A 13,887-nucleotide genomic window follows, 5' to 3' on the forward strand; every position below is an offset into this window, starting at 1 on the left:
TAAGTAATTAATTTGCATTTTATTGCGATGACATAAGTATTTGATCACCTACCAACCAGTAAGAACTTCGGCTCTCACAACCTGTTAGTTTTTCTTTAAGAAGCCCTCCTGTTCTCCACTCATTACCTGTATTAACTGCACCTGTTTGAACTCGTTACCTGTATAAAAGACACCTGTCCACACACAATCAAACAGATTCCAACCTCTCCACAATGGCCAAGACCAGAGAGCTGTGTAAGACATCAGGGATAAAATTGTAGACCTGCAACAAGGCTGGGATGGGCCTACAGGACAATATCCTCTCTTTAGATTCCGTCTCTCATAGTTGAAGTGTACCTATGATAAAAATTACAGACCTCTACATGCTTTGTAAGTAGGAAAACCTGCAAAATCGGCAGTGTATCAAATACTTGTTCTCCCCACTGTAGCTGGAGGTAACATTGTTGGTGCGAACAGAAGCTACTGGGGACGAGTACAAAATCTCAATCCAGGAAAGGAATGATGTGACAAACCCAAATCTCKCTAGTACTATAAATATATATGGGCAGAATAAAGAACATTAAATAGCCGGTGCATATTTCAATTTTTACTAACGACATGCCACTAACTTTGAGTAAAGCCAGAGTGTCTATGTATGCGGATGACTCAACACTATACACGTCAACTACTACAGCGACTGAAATGACAGCAACACTCAACAAAGAGCTGCAGTTAGTTTCAGAGTGGGTGGCAAGGAATAAGTTAGCCCTAAATATTTCTAAAACTAAAAGCATTTTATTTGGAACAAAACACTCACTAAACCCTAAACCTCAACTAAATCTTGTAATAAATAATGTGGAAATTGAGCAAGTTGAGATGACCAAACTGCTTGGAGTAACCCTAGATTGTAAACTTTCATAGTCAAAACATATTGATGCAGTAGTAGCTAAGATAGGGAGAAGTCTGTCTATAATAAAGCGATGCTCTGCCTTGTTAACAACTCTATCAACAAGGCAGGTCCTACAGGCCCTAGTTTTGTCGCACCTTGACTACTGTTCAGTCGTGTGCTCAGGTGCCACAAAAAAGGACTTAGGAAAATTGCATTTGGCTCAGAACAGGGCAGCATGGCTAAAATTAATAATATGCACATCAATCTCTCCTGGCTGAAAGTGGAGGAGAGATTGACTTCATCGGTACTTTATTTATGAGAGGTATTGACATGTTGAATGCACCGAGCTGTCTGTCTAAACTACTGGCACACAGCTCGGACACCCATGCATACCCCACAAGACATGCCACAAGAGGTCTCTTCACAGTGCCAAAGTCTAGAACAAACTATGGGAGGCACACAGTACTACATAGTGCCATGACTACATGGAACTCTATTCCACATCAAATAACTCATGCCAGAAGTAAAATTACATGTAAAAAACAGATTAAATAAACACCTTATGGAACAGCGGGGACCGTGAAGCAACACAAACATTGGCAAAGACACATGCATACACACACACACACGATAACATACGCACTATACATACACATGGATTTAGTACTATAGATATGTGGTAGTGGTGGAGTAGGGGCCTGAGGGCACACCGTGTGTTGTGAAATCTGTGAATGTATTGTAATGTTTTTAAAATTGTATAAACTGCCTGTGGCTCATAGTCGCTTGGGTAATTGTCTGTGGCAGTTTCTGTCTCGAAAGGATTTCATTGTACATTGAGCTGAGGATAGGGGATAGTTTAGAGGAGAATGCTTTATAAAATTCAATAGGGAAGCCATCAGCCAGCCATCTTTACCGCTCTGCATGGACTGGATTGCCAGAGTAGTTTCATCATCACTTATTGAGGCATCCATGATGGTTTGATCATCTGAACTTAGACAGGGGATGTCCAGATTGTCTAGAAATGCATGCATACGAGATGTGCCTCTGACGAGTAAAGAGCAGAGTAGAATTGCTTAAATTGATTTCTTTGTGATTGGTAGAAGTTGAATCAGCTGCAACACAGGTATGGTGCTGCTGGCAGCGGATTGTCGAAGCTGGTGAGATAACATTCCGATTGGTGTAGCAGTCTCTCTTTGTAGAGTTCACGAGTTGGAGAAGAGGCATACAGTGGGGCAAAAAAGTATTTAGTCAGCCACCAATTGTGCAAGATCTCCCGCTTAAAATGATGAGAGAGGCCTGTAATTTTCATCATAGGTACACTTCAACTATGACAGACAAAATGAGAAAAAAAAATCCAGAAGATCACATTGTAGGATTTTTTATGAATTTATTTGCAAATTATGGTGGAAAATAAGTATTTGGTCACCTACAAACAAGCAAGATTTCTTGCTCTCACAGACCTGTAACTTCTTCTTTAAGAGGCTCCTCTGTCCTCCACTCGTTACCTGTATTAATGGCACCTGTTTGAACTTGTTATCAGTATAAAAGACACCTGTTCACAACCTCAAACAGTCACACTCCAAACTCCACTATGGCCATGACCAAAGAGCTGTCAAAGGACACCAGAAACAAAATTGTAGACCTGCACCAGGCTGGGAAGACTGAATCTGCAATAGTAAGCAGCTTGGTTTGAAGAAATCAACTGTGGGAGCAATTATTAGGAAATGGAAGACATACAAGACCACTGATAATCTCCCTCGATCTGGGGCTCCACGCAAGATCTCACCCCGTGGGGTCAAAATGATCACAAGAACGGTGAGCAAAAATCCCAGAACCACACGGGGGACCTAGTGAATGACCTGCAGAGAGCTGGGACCAAAGTAACAAAGCCTACCATCAGGTAACACACTACGCGCCAGGGACTCAAATCCTGCAGTGCCAGACGTGTCCTTCTGCTTAAGCCAGTACATGTCCAGGCCGTCTGAATTTTGCAGAGAGCATTTGGATGATCCAGAAGAAGATTGTGGAGAATGTCATATGGTCAGATGAAACCAAAATAGAACTTTTTGGTAAAAACTCAACTCGTCGTGTTTGGAGGACAAAGAATGCTGAGTTCCATCCAAAGAACACCATACCTACTGTGAAGCATGGGTGGAAACATCATGCTTTGGGGTGTTTTTCTGCAAAGGGACCAGGACGACTGATCCGTGTAAAGGAAAGAATGAATGGGGCCATGTATCGTGAGATTTTGAGTGAAAACCTCCTTCCATCAGCAAGGCATTGAAGATGAAACGTGGCGGGTCTTTCAGCATGACAATGATCCCAAACACACCGCCCGGGCAATGAAGGAGTGGCTTCGTAAGAAGCATTTCAAGTCCTGGAGTGGCCTAGCCAGTCTCCAGATCTCAACCCCATAGAAAATCTTTGGAGGGAGTTGAAAGTCCGTGTTGCCCAGCAACAGCCCAAAACATCAATGCTCTAGAGAGATCTGCATGGAGGAATGGGCCAAAATACCAGCAACAGTGGGCTGAAAACCTTGTGAAGACTTACAGAAAACGTTTGACCTCTGTCATTGCCAACAAAGGGTATATAACAAAGTATTGAGATAAACTTTTGTTATTGACCAAATACTTATTTACCACCATAATTTGCAAATAAATTCATTAAAAATCCTACAATGTGATTTTCTGGATTTTTTTTTCTCATTTTGTCTGTCATAGTTGAAGTGTACCTATGATGAAAATTACAGGCCTCTCTCATCTTTTTAAGTCGGAGAACTTGCGCAATTGGTGGCTGACTAAATACTTTTTGCCCCACTCTATCTGTTGTCCACGTCTAGAATGAGTTGAGAGGGGATAGTTTAGAGGAGAATGCTATCGTGCTGCAGGCAGCGGCTTGTCGAAGCTGGTGAGATAACAACTTGCCAGCTTTCTCTCCATGTTCATAAAATGTCTGCCTCGACTTAAACAGAAGCTGCTCCGTTTGTTTAGTGGAGAGATTGTCAAATTCCAATTGGTGTAGCAGTCTCTCTTTGTAGAGTTCAGGAGAAGAGGCATATCTGTTGACCACATCTAGAATGAGTTGAGATAGCTCCGATAAGCGTTTAGTGCACTGTTTGTTGTCATACGCTGTGTATGAAATAAGTTGGGCCCTTAGATAGTGGGTCAATGAGTAGTGGGTCATGTCGCCATGCGCGTTGTGACAGTACTGTCTGGAAAGCAGATATCCAGCTGGACAGGGCTATGGTCTGAGATAACCATGCTGTAATATTGGCTATTAGTTACAAAAGGAATAATTCTATTGTCCAGCAGTAAAAAGTCAATACTAGAGTATGAGCGGTGGACTGGAGAAAAAAAGGGTACTGTTTAGCTCCTCCTCCATGGATCAGACTGTCACGAATCCCGCTTCCTGAGTCTGTTTTTGCCTGTGTTCTGTCCTGGAGTGTTTTTTCCGGTGTCCTGGAACGCACCCTGTCTGGTTGCCGGGCGACGTAGCTAGTTGGAGGATCTCTGAGTACCCGCACCTGTATCCCATCAGCTATCTGCACACCTGGTCCTGATCATTACCCCTCCACTTCATAAGCGCTGACCTGACATCCATTCCCTGCCGGATCGTTAGCCATGAACAGTATGTTGTGCCAGCGTATCAGCCTCCAGTTTGTTAGAGTTTGTTTTGTACATCTTGCTTGCCTTGAACTTACCTCCGTTTTTTCTGTCTACAGTCATTCACCCGGAACACTCATCCCATCCCTACCTGGTCGTCGGTGACTTCAGTTACTTCCTTGGATCTGCTTACTCAATTCCATCAACTCACCTCCGCTGCCCGCTCCGCTACTTGGATTTTTCTATCACTACATTTAAACTTGTAAATAAATACTCACCTTCGTCTTACTCTCCTTGTCCTGGTCTGCTTCTGGGTTCTACTTTAGAGAATCGTGACACAGACAAATTATAGGATTCTAGAAATGAGCTGATTACTGCACCTGATTTAGAAATGACATTGTTGGGCTTCGGTCTGGATCTGTCTAGACTTGGATGCAATACACAATTGAAATCTCCGCCCAGTATCAAGTGATGAGAGTTAAGGTCGGGAAGTACTGCAGTGAAGTCAGAAAAAAAAATCTGCGTCATCCCAATTAGGACCATAGAGGTTAGCCAGAATAACCTGTGTGCTAAACAAATTCCCCATCACTATAATATATCTGCCATTAGTATCTGAAATTACTTTGGAGGAGACAAACGGGGTGCCTTTTCTGATAAGGATGGTTGCCCCTCTGGCCTTAGCGTCAACGTTTGTATGAAATATTTGGTCTACCTGTCCTCTCTTTAGTTTATCATGGTCGCTGGACCGGGAGGTGGATCTCTTGGAGAAAAACAATGTCCGGACTTAAAGACTTCAGATGAGCAAACACTCGGCTACGCTACCACATGGTTAATTCCTTTTAAGTTCCAGCTGTCAAAGCAAGTGGAGCCTAGAGTAGGTGAATTAGGCATAGTAATTAGAAATGAATGTTAGTACAATCACATGGCCAGTGTGCTGAAAGGTCAGAGTAATAAATATAAAGAAAAAAACTGCTAAAAACAATAAAATACCCAGAAAACCTTGGACCCCTATGCTGGCTTTCCCCCTGTTGGAAGGCTGCATCTACCTCTCCTAGACTACAGCAAAATACTACCATGTTAAACCGAACCTCAGTAGTACTCTTTCTCAGGGTGAACATAATCAAGTTTACACATAGCGAAGGGATTCAGGAGGGAACCACCTCAGTTCTCCAATGTATCTTATGCAATATGTATATTTTGAAGGATAGTAAAACAATATACAAAAAAGGAGGTACACTACCGGTCAAAAGTTTTAGAACACGTACTCATACAAGGGTTTTCTTTATTTTTTACTATTTTCTACATTGTAGAATAATGGTGAAGACATCACAACTATGAAATAACACATATGGAATCATGTGTGATTCATTTCAATTTGTAAGTCGCTCTGGATAAGAGCGTCTGCTAAATGACTTAAATGTAAATGTAAATGTAATGTAGTAACCAAAAAAAGTGTTAAACAAATCCAAATACATTTTATATTTGAGATTCTTCAAATAGACACCCTTTGCCTTAATGACAGCTTTACATACTTTAGTTTGGGGGGGGCATAGCGGGATTTCTTGTAAGCTTCTGGGTTAGAGTCCCGCTCCTTGAAAGCGGCAGCTCTAGCCTTTAGCTCAGTGTGGATGTTGCCTGCAATCCATGGCTTCTGGTTGGGTTATGTGCGTACAGTCACTGTGGGGACGACGTCATTGATGCACTTATTGATGAAACCAATGACTGATATGGTGTACTCATCAGTGCCATAGGAAGAATCCCAGAATATATTCCAGTCTGTGCTAGCAAAACAATCCTGTAGCTTAGCATCTGCTTCATCTGACCACTTTTTTATTGGACGACTCACTGGTGCTTGCTCCTCTTAGTGCCAGCATCGGTCTGTGGTGGTATGTAGACAGCTATGAAAAATACACATAAACTCTTTAGGTAGATAGGGTGGTCTACAGCTTATCATGAGATACTCTACCTCAGGCGAGCAAAACCTCAAGACTTCCTTAGATATCATGCACCAGCTGTTGTTTACATGTATGCATAGTCCACCACCCCTTGTCTTACCAGACGCCGCCATTCTATCCTTCCGATACAGCGTATAACCAGCCAGCTGTATGTTGATAATGTCGTCGTTCAGTCACGACTCCGTGAAGCATAAGATATTACAGTTTTTAATGTCCCGTTGGTAGTTTAATCTTCCTCGTAGGTCGTCAATTTTATTTTCCAATGATTGCACGTTAGCTTCTCAGAAGGCAGCTTGACCTCCATCCTCCTTTTCTCCGTCGTCTCTTCGCGCAAATGACAGGGATTTGGGCCTGTTCCCGGGAAAGCAGTATGTCGTTCACGTCGAACTCGTTAAAGGAAAAAAACGCTTCTGCCAGTTCGTGGTAAGTAATCGCTGTTCTGATGTCCAGAAGTATTTTCAGTCATAAGAGACGTAGCAGCAACATTATATACAAAATAAGTAAAAAAATAAAGGTACAAACATCACAAAAAAACGAACATAAAAACACAATTAGTTAGGAGCAAGTAAAATGTCAGCCATCTTCTCCGGCTCTGTCTAATCAATAAGTTATCACTTGGCTCGTGTAAATAATTCTGTAGTTGTCCCTTTAAACATCCTAAGGTCAACATCTCCATAGTGTTCACATTTCTCTCATGTAAATGTTGTAGCTACATAATAAGATTAAACAATTTATTTTGGAAATATCCAGTCTTTGCTATTTTCTTCATTACCATGCTGATGATTTCAAGTTGTATTGGATTTATTTTTTGTCTGTTAAAGACATAGAGTACATGTTGTTTAGTATATTTACTACATTTAGTGTGTTGAATTTTTTTCTGAAGTAAGTTAATTTAAAGTTATGTGATTTGATTTATGTAAATACATTTAAATGTTTCACACACAGTAACCAAAAACCGGATTTAATTTATATATTCATACTGAGTTTGCAGCAAACAGAATGTTCGTAACAAGTTTCCCAGAATTGTTTGCCAGAAGTTCACAATTTGCCTGAAATTTACCAGAACATTTTGCCACAACTAATTTGCATGTGAAAATATGCGGCAAATTGGCCGAAGGTTTTTTTGGTAAGGGTTGATATGATTCTCAATGTTCAAATAGCTAGCAATAATGACAAGAATCTGCCATGTGGGGAATCGTAGGTGGCTCATTTCAGCGTGTTGTATCTTGTTATTGATACCATGTCTTGTTTTGAGGTGTTTTGACTGAAGTCATGTCAATGCTAATTCAGCTGAAATTCACCTGTTAGCTAACCAACAACTGTAACGATGTATTTGAGAGACAAGTGTTCATTGTGAAAATGTATTTGTTTTCAATAAACATTGAGACTAAATATAGTTTTCATGTTGTCATCAGTTGCGCACGCTTTTGTTGCTAAACAACCAACCCGTGTATGGAGAATGGATTTTTTTTAGATAGAAATAACACCAAAGTAAATGTTGTTCCACTTGGAACCGATAGGTTGCGCGACTTTATTCATAATTTCATCACGAGTATAGGTGGTGGAATTATGAGGGAATTTAGTCAAGGTCAGAATATGGCGTATCTGTAGACACACCTCCGCCACACCTTCATTTGTTTGATTTTCACCCCAAACGAATAGCGGGTGAAGAGCATGCTATTCTCATGCTTAAGTTCAAGGTCAGAATACGCATAGAAAGTATTCACACCCCTTGACTTTTTCCTAATTTTGTTGTGTTACAGCCTGAATTTAAAATTGATTAAATGTTGATTTAAAAAAATTCACTGGCCTACACACAATACCCCATAATATCAAAGTGGAATTATATTTTTCGAAATGTTTACAAATTAATTAAAACTGAAAAGCTGAAATGTCTTGAGTCAATAACTATTTATCTCCTTTGTTATGGCAAGAGTAAATCATTCAGGAGACATTTTTTGCTAAACAAGTCACATAAGTTGCATGGACGCCCTCTGTGTGCAATAATAGTGATTATCATGATTTTTTGAACGGCTACCTCATCTCTATACCACACACATACAATTATCTGTAAAGTCCCTCAGTCGAGCAGTGAATTTCAAACACAGATTCAACCACAAATACCAGGGAGGATTTCCAATGCTTCACAAAGAAGGCCACCTATTGGTCGATGGGTAAAATACAAAAAAGTAGACATTGAATATCGCTTTGAGCATGGTGAAGTTATTAATTACACTTTGGATGGTGTATCTATACACCCAGTCACTACAAAGATACAGGCGTCCTTCCTAACTCAGTTGCCGGAGAGGAAGGAAACCGCTCAGGGATTTCACCATGAGGCCAATGGTGACTTTTAAACAATTTGCAACAAGGCACTAAAATAATACTGCAAAACATGTGTAAAAGGAATTAACTTTTTATCCTGAATACAAAGTGTTATGTTTGGGGAAAATCCAATAAGGACATTACTGAGTACCACTCTCCAGCTTTTATAGCATAGTGGTGGCTGCATCATGTTATGGGTATGCTTGTAATCGTTAAGTACTGGTAAGATTTTCAGGATAAAAAAAATGGAATGGAGCTAAGCACAGGCAAAATCCTAGAGGAAAACCTGGTTCAGTCTGCTTTTCAACTGTGAATGTTCCTGAGTGGCCGAGTTACAGTTTTGACTTAAATCTACTTGACAATCTATGGCAATTATTGTCTAGCAATGATCAACAACATTTTTGACAGAGCTTGAAGAATTTTGAAAATAATAAGTGGCAAATGTTACACAATCAAGGTGTGGAAAGCACTTAGTCTTACCCAGAAAGACTCACAGCTGTAATCACTGTCAATGGTGCTTCTACAAAGTATCGACTCAGGGATGTGAATACTTATGTAAATGTATTATTTCTGTATTTAATTTTCAATACATTGGCATGTTTTCATTGGCATTATAGGGCATTGTGTGTGGAAGGGTGAGATTTGTTTTTATTTAATCCATTTTGAATTCATGCTGTAACACAACAACATGTGGAATAAGTCAAGGCATATGAATACTTTCTGAAGGCACTGTATCCCAGTTTGCTTTCAGAATTTAGAACCATGGAAAGTGAGGTCATTTCCTGCCGTATTCAGTTGTCAGTCCAAGTGCAATACTTTCTTGGCAGGCCTTCTCCATATGTTTTTGAGGTCACACAGTTATACTGTAGGATGGGCCCATCGGGTTACTGGAAATACTGATCTATAAATCAGCAGGCAAAGGACATCAAAACCTAATGGTGCTTATCTCCTTGCTTGGCTTCCTTCCTGTGTCTGGTTTGTGTAGTGCCCAGATAACAATCCATTAAATGTAGAGGTACTGTTCTAAGTGCAAGGGTTACCCAAAATGAATTAGCTTGACGTTAATTTGAAAGATAAACTGACTGCATAGAGAAGTACACAGGGCCTTGTCTGACCAATACATCTTCTCTGTAATGAAGTACCATGCCATACAGTTTGGTGCACATAGGGGTTTGTATTACATTTTTGGGACATCATATACTGTTCTCTGTATTTAACTTTGTATTTGCATACAGCTGTTACACACTGTTGAACAGGATGTGTTCTATATGATGAACTGTGCTTTCTCACAGCTTTATGATTAGAAAGAAACAGATCTAATAGAGCTCAGATCCCACTAGCATTTCCTGTTTGCTGTCCAAATTATATTTTTGGACCCCTGCCCTTTCACTTTGTTCTCTTAAAACAAAGAAAGAACCATTTTAAGATTGGATGGGACACTTTGAAAACGTTAAAATTACAGTTGAAGTCGGAAGTTTACATACACCTTAGCCAAATACATTTAAACTCAGTTTTTCACAATTCCTGGCATTTAATCCTAGTAAAAATTCCCTATCTTAGGTCAGTTAGGATCATTACTTTATTTTAAGAATGTGAAATGTCAGAATAATAGTAGAGTGATTTATTTCAGCTTTTATTTCTTTCATCACATTCCCAGTGGGTCAGAAGTTTACATACACTCAATTAGTATTTGGTAGTATTGCCTTTAAATTGTTAAACTTGGATCAAACGTTTCGGGTAGCCTTCCACAAGCTTTYCCACAAAATTTTGGCCCATTCCTCCTGACAGAGCTGGTGTAACCGAGTCAGGTTTGTAGGCCTCCTTGCTCGCACACGCTTTTTCAGTTCTGGCCCACAAATTGTCTATATGATTGAGGTCAGGGCTTTGTGATGGCCACTCCAATACCTTGACTTTGTTGCCCTTAAGCCATTTTGCCACAACTTTAGAAGTATGCTTGGGTCATTGTCCAATTGGAAGACCCATTTGCGGCCAAGCTTTAACTTCCTGACTGATGTCTTTCAATGTTGCTTCAATATATTCACATAATTTTTTTTCTGAGGTCTTGGCTGATTTCTTTTTATTTTCCCAAGATGTCAAGCAAAGAGGCACCGAGTTTGAATGTAGGCCTTGAAATACATCCACAGGTACACCTCAAATTGACTCAAATGATGTCAATTAGCCGATCGGAAGCTTCTAAAGCCATGACATCATTTTCTGGAGTTTTCCAAGCTGTTTAAAGGCACAGTCAACTTAGTGTATGTAAACTTTTGACCCACCGGAATTGTGATACAGTGAAATAATCTATCTGTAAACAATTGTTGGAAACATTACTTGTGTCATGCACAAAGTAGATGTTCTAACCGACTTGCCAAAACTATAGTTTGTTAACAAGAAATTTGTGGAGTGGTTGAAAAACGAGTTTGAATTACTCCAATTAAACTTCCGACTTCAACTGTAGATAAATGACTACCTAGGGATAACACTGTTATGTGTCGTCCACACTTGGCACCTGTTTTGATTGACAATGATATAGTGAACGAATATGATGATAATCATTGTCCATTTTCTGTGTTGAGTAACTTAGTCACACAATCCAAATAAGTCCTAATAATATTCATCATATTACAATCAAAATGCCAGCTTCACCATAATAGAAATGGAAACAGTTGAGAATGCACCATCTAATAGAGATTTTGTCTTTGCCCCTTGGCAAGAAATAGCAGCTGAACCAAAACCTCTGTGTACTTCTATAATGAAACTTTGGGTGGTTTGGTTGCTATTCCCAAGAAGAAAGCAACACACAGGAAATTACTCATGTTCAAAATTCACAGACATGCTTTTTAGTCAGTTTGTCTGAGTGAGAGAGAGAGAATGTGAAAGTATGACTAATTCTAATCAACTTGAATAGATGTATAGAATGTCAAAAGAAAGAAAAATAACTGTTCTTTTTGTTTGAGAAAGAGAGAAAAAGAGAGGCATGGTTACCTTGTTTGATGCCTGATAATGGGAGTCCTGGCTGTAGCTCCAGTCTGGCTGTATGTCCCATTCCTTGCGCTGTGGGGGAGTGTAATCTGCACAAAATGGTTTAGATTATGACGTGAGGGGGCATGTCAGTATGTGAGAGGCTCTTTTTTCTATACAAAGAAGTGGAGCAGAGCATTTTTTGTCCACTTCAGTTCACTTTCAAAAGACTACTGCACTTCCCAGTCCCAAGCTTCATTCATACCTGGTTCTAATATGTGTCCTGTGTCCTGATCCTGTCCACATTCTAATTGTTCCCACATTTTCAGACATGCGGCTACTCATGGTATTAAAATGTGTCTCTTATCCATCCATTGTGTCCCCATTGTGACCAGATTTCCTGGTCCCTCCCTGTACGCAAATCATTTGACAGGTATTCTTTCAAAATAATATTGATTTTGACACATATTGATGCCATAAAATAAATGGTGCCACCTGTCAATGATTTTAGATGGTGGAATTATGATTTAAATGGTTTTACTGTCCAGATCTGTCTACACCTGTAAGATATCCAGACAATGTGTGCCTGACTACCTCCAGAGGTGGGCAGGAAGAACTGATCACAATCAGATCCCAATTTGTCTTTTGGTTGTCTACACCTGTCTAAAAATGTCAATTCAAATTCCCTGAGGGAACATTTTGTGTGGTGCCGAATTGGTCTATACAAGACACATTGGGGCGGCAGGTAGCCTAGTGGTTAGAGCGTTGGACTAGTAACCGGAAGGTTAAAAGATCGAATCCCCGAGCTGACAAGGTAAAAATCTGTCGTTTTGCCCCTGAACAAGGCAATTAACCCACTGTTCCTAGGCCGTCATTGAAAATAAGAATTTGTTCTTAAACTGACTTGCCTAGTTAAATAAAGGTAAAATAAAAATAATAATAATAACATAAAACATATGAGGTTCAAACTTAACTGCCCACGGTGTCAAGGTGTTTTGGTGCAGAGATGGAGCGGTTTTAGGATTTGCCATCAGCCAGTGGAAGATGATAAGATGGAAGTGGTTATGGGTAAGATTTGTCGTTCTTTTGTGTGGAGAGACGGCAACATGTACAGCCATGTCTGTGTCTCAGTCACGTCACATTACTCTAATACTGCTCTTTCTCTCCCTCCAGATCCATGGAGTCTTGACATGCTCAGTCCACTCTGGCACATTCAGGTTTGGCATTGAACATAAGAAAAACAGATTTGATCAATACTTAGGCTAATCATCTTTCAGTCAGATTTCTTGGCCAGAATGCAAAGACCCATACCCAATCCAGAGAGATGCCATGATAAATGAGTTCTCGTGTGTGTGTGTGTGTGTGTGTGTGTGTGTGTGTGTGTGTGTGTGTGTGTGTGTGTGTGTGTGTGTGTGTGCGTGTTGCGTGTGCGTGTGCGTGTGTGTGTGCGCGTGCGTGCGTGCGTGCGTGAGCATGTGCATGTGTCTAGTTTGTGAAAGTTCTGGTACGGCCAAACAAAGAGCTTTCACATAGGAGTTGTAAAATGAACCATATATCAGTTTCCAGTAAACAAACATCGACATGTCTCGACAAATCTTGGCATCCAGTTGCATAACCAGAGGGAATTGGGATGATGTATTATATCTGGTATTGTGTCGTTAAATTAATGATAATAAGGATTGGGATGAATTCCTCATCAGTCATCCCATAGAGCACACAGGAAACATTGGTATGTTCCTCAAGGAATAACAACAGAGATATACAACGAGGGTGATGAATGATTCAAAACACATTGGAATGAGTTCGTAAAACTGAATTGTCATGCTGATTTACTGCTTGTATGTTTCTTTTCTTCCAAGAAAAAAGGGAAAATTCCACTTAAAACCCATAAGCTACAATTATGTGAAGCATAATGTACATGGATGTGAACCATTGTATACTTCCTCTAATTATTTCACAGAAAAGCCTAAGGCAAACATGAGCGTGTGATGTTGACTTGACATCATCAACTTTAATTCACTCTGAACTTTGTCTTCCTTCCTATTCAGTGTACAGTCAGTCGCCCATTGGTTACATGTCTTCAGATCGACCATGACTGTAATTGTTCTCTTCCATTTTGGAAGAGCTAATGTAACCCAGACAACTGTAAAATGCTACCCAGAGGAGGTGGAACGAA

General features: G+C 40.1%; 1 protein-coding gene and 1 long non-coding RNA gene across 2 annotated transcripts in view; one reads left to right on the forward strand and one right to left on the reverse strand.

The window, feature by feature from the left end:
• The window catches only part of st3gal8 (ST3 beta-galactoside alpha-2,3-sialyltransferase 8), a 37,080-nt gene extending 25,238 nt beyond the window's left edge, over window positions 1-11,842 (reverse strand). Inside the window, exon 1 of the mRNA XM_023995792.2 lies at window positions 11,736-11,842. The gene's annotated coding sequence lies outside the window, so the exon portion shown is untranslated. The remainder of the gene's footprint in view (window positions 1-11,735) is intronic.
• On the forward strand, window positions 4,432-4,758 carry LOC139028334 (uncharacterized). Its single transcript, XR_011480519.1, has 2 exons — window positions 4,432-4,495; window positions 4,590-4,758. It is a non-coding gene; the product is annotated as an uncharacterized lncRNA (long non-coding RNA).
• Window positions 11,843-13,887: the final 2,045 nt, after the last annotated feature.

The sequence above is a fragment of the Salvelinus sp. IW2-2015 genome, linkage group LG11, assembly GCF_002910315.2.
Source record: "Salvelinus sp. IW2-2015 linkage group LG11, ASM291031v2, whole genome shotgun sequence".
Taxonomy (NCBI): Eukaryota; Metazoa; Chordata; class Actinopteri; order Salmoniformes; family Salmonidae; genus Salvelinus; species Salvelinus sp. IW2-2015.